The 3,702-nt window shown below is 36.0% G+C and overlaps 1 non-coding gene across 1 annotated transcript; it reads right to left on the reverse strand.

The window, feature by feature from the left end:
• Positions 1–3,054: 3,054 nt before the first annotated feature.
• Positions 3,055–3,128, reverse strand: TRNAI-AAU (transfer RNA isoleucine (anticodon AAU)). The gene has a single exon. It is a non-coding gene; the product is annotated as a tRNA-Ile (tRNA).
• Positions 3,129–3,702: the final 574 nt, after the last annotated feature.

Genomic DNA, 3,702 nt, shown 5'->3' on the forward strand with positions numbered 1-3,702 from the left:
GGATTTACAATCAGATATTACAAATCCTTTCGATTTATTACGTTATGAACACTTATTTATTAGTGCAAAAGTATAAAACTGAAGCTACATGAATATGCAAAGTTTAAGTACAAAAAAGAATTAGTGAATTCAACTGCATCGAAGGGATTTTTCTAATGGATATTATTTTAAACTTAGCATGAATTTCATCGCCATTAATTTCAATTAGTTGATAGCTACTCGTTTTCACAAATATTTTCACTAGACGACAAAGAAGTGCAGGTGCATCTTCATGAACCTTTTGTCATGCTGTGGCTTTTATGGCATGTTCAATGTCCAGCAACGAAGCACTGCGAAAAATAAAAGACCTAAGGTCATGTTTATCTACAACAGGAACTAAGTCCTACTTCCAGTGAACACGTCTCTACCGTGGGCGGTTCTAATCTTGGATGACCAGCTTTAGGAATGAGGCGAGGTGGGAAAACCTTAAGCGACCCCCGCAAGTCAAGGAACCAGGGGCGAGGGGTGGGTCGAAGGGGCCCGAGCGCAGGATAATCCCATTCGAATGCCTCGGTGGCGCCAATGAGGTGGGGAGCTGAACTATAGGCTCCGACATGGGACCCGAGAGGGAATGAAATATACGTTTGTTTACTATAAATAGACGGACTACGGCGTAATTGCAATTTAATTAGTTTTTCGGCTGAACATCAGTTAGGAGTGAAACTTAAGAGTATAACAGTATGTTTGCAAGTTGAAAATCTCTTGCCAAATATTAAATCGTAATAAAACGTCCCCTTGCTAATTGTATGACAAACATCGACGAGTTTAGCCTCACTGAACCGTCCCTCATTGAATAAGGAATTAGTTTACGAGTATAAAGTCCGAGGAATTTCATTGTAATGAATTGGAAGAAGGGAGGAGAAGTTGGGCGTGACTGCTAACAAAACATTAATGAAATGGGTGATGAAATTATGTCAATTAAAAACCTCGGCGTTATGATTGAAAAATATCGGCTACTGATCTGAAAGTATCTAAAATACTTAGTCCTTTAATAATCTGCTAGCACACTTCAGCGAAAGAAAGATATGAGGAATCCACAACTTCTAGAAGAATCGGTGATATATTCGCTAAAAAGCAGTAACTATTTTTCAAAGCACGTTTCGGTGATATTTGGTTCGAAAATTCTGTAAAGCTAATATATTTTCTATATATTTGTGTTGTTATTGCTTCAGCCAAATTAAAGACGAAGTTCATAGGGCTACAAATAATCACCTGAGATGATTATTGTATCTAGCGTATATTTCGAATTAAATATTTTGTCCTAGAAAATTTTCAATCATTTATCTGGAAATATTTCTTATCCCTAGCTATATTTTCTTGCGCTGATGTCTTCTATCAATTGCTTCTCGTAATATTGTCTTCCCAACTCCATAACTTCCGTAATTCGTCAGCCACTTCTACAGTTATGATCTTCACTAAACCATTGTCCCACAGAGTGTTTCTCATTAGTCCCATTGTCCTCTAGTAGGCATCCAACACGGGCTTCTCTCTTCGCTCAGTCTGTTAATTGATCCATTTGTTACTCGCTCATTCCTGTTTTTTTTTAAATTTAATCCCATCATTCTTCCCATTTTTCCATCATATCCGATCTCTTCACTACTGCTGAGATGGTAAACATCGCAGAGGCATATAAAAAATGCATCACTAAGGTTTTAAGGATTGATTCCTGATTTCTAGGAATTTAGGTGCCGTTCCTATTGTTATCGGAAATTATTTAGTATGTTTGAAATCATTTTTTTTGGAATTCAATTTGTATGCCTGTATTTTGAATCTGTTTACTTCCATCAGAGGACCTGGCACCCAATTTTTGGAGGACGGTGGGAGTGTCCGTTTTCCAAATTCACTCCAAGAATTAAAAGTAAAATAGATTAATAAGTTCTTTAGAAACTACTTACAAACAAGGGAGTACCACAATTATGACAAAAGAAGAAACACCCTAGTACTCTAAAAACTACTGTACATGTATATGCCTACCCAAGAGCTAAAATTGTAGTCTTCATGCATTCTTCATCAGTAACATTATTCAAGGGAATGGCAGTATTAACATACTCCCAGGAAAATTAGCTAAACATATATTTTACCAGTACTAGTCGTTAGAGCATCGTGCCAATGACGCTAATGCCAAGGGTTCAACCCTTAAAGAGCCAATATTTTCCACCCATTCCCATACACTTAGTTTTAATTTGCCATTTGCCATACAATATACTCTTCAATAGCGATGGATAAATGTTTTGTCGAATTATATATATATATATATATATATAATGTTTGTTAATTTAAAATATTTATTGTAGAAATGGAATTTTCAATGAAAATGGAATGAAGCAACGATAAGTTCGAGTCAAACTACATGTGTTTCATGATAAATTTCGCACTAGGCGAGCTAACCAACCGTCAAACCGTTGAAGTTCTAAGTAACAATTAAAATAGTCTTTTTTTATATTCTGCCATCAGAAACATAGTCAGTACTCCTAGGAAAATAACGCGAATGTCGAAATTTGATTTTGTATATCGAAGTTATTCACCTCACTTACTAATTTCTGCATCGCTTTCTACTTTTAGCAGGCTCAATGGACAATTTCCAAAGTCCTGCAAAGGTAGTCGGATTGCTATGGCGACAAAATGGAAAATTTCCATTGAGCCTGCTAAAAGTAGAAAGCGATGCAGAACGGCCTTTTTAGACTACATGAAGGCTAGCATAGGTTACGATAAAAGGAAGAAGGAATTGATGTAGGGTATACAAAAGTAAGTTGAAAGACAAAAGAGAATTAGAGGAGAGTTGGGGACCCGGCAAATATACCTTCAATCGATAAAGCACGCACCTCAAATTATTGAGGAGGGGAAACAAGATGTTACCACCCTCCTCCTGAAATACATTTTTGTTTTTGAATAACTTCGAAAAACAATATCCAATTTAGATTAACAATTATGCCAATATTAACTTTATTAATATTAATTATATTAATGAATAGCGAACGAAGGAACACAAAATCTGATTTGTGGATCTAAAAAATCTGGCCCATGGGGGGATCGAACCCACGACCTTCGCGTTATTAGCACGACGCTCTAACCAACTGAGCTAATGGGCCACTTCGACTACTTTTGTAAGGAGTACTGAGTATGTTTATAATGGCAGAATAAAAAAAAGACTATAATTGTTACTTAGAACTTCAACGGTTTGCGTAGATAATGATGAGAGTGAGTTCTATCTCTAGGTAACTACCTACTTCATACACCATTGAAGATACTCTCGTGACAGATATTTCTTAACTTTAGCTCGCCTAGTGCGAAATTTATCATGAAACACATTTAGTTTGACTCGAAACTATCGTTGCTTCATTCCATTTTTATTGAAAATTCCATTAATACAATAAAAATTTAAATTAACAAACATTATATAAATAATTCGACAAAACATTTATCCATCGCTATTGAAGAGTATATTGTATGGCAAATTAAAACTAAGTGTATGAGAATGGGTGGAAAATGTTTCTACCCTGTCTAGGTAAGCACTCTAGGGAACTACCTACTTCTTCCACCATCCATATCTGCCCAACCAGGGTTCATTTTGCTTTGGATTATTTTGTAAGAAAAGTGGATAGGTTATTTCCTTTCAACTAAATCGATCCTCTTTAAGCTGCATCATGCTCTTCTACGTTTTCT

Source organism: Hetaerina americana, unplaced genomic scaffold (assembly GCF_022747635.1).
Source record: "Hetaerina americana unplaced genomic scaffold, ioHetAmer1.1.p SCAF_8, whole genome shotgun sequence".
Taxonomy (NCBI): domain Eukaryota; kingdom Metazoa; phylum Arthropoda; class Insecta; order Odonata; family Calopterygidae; genus Hetaerina; species Hetaerina americana.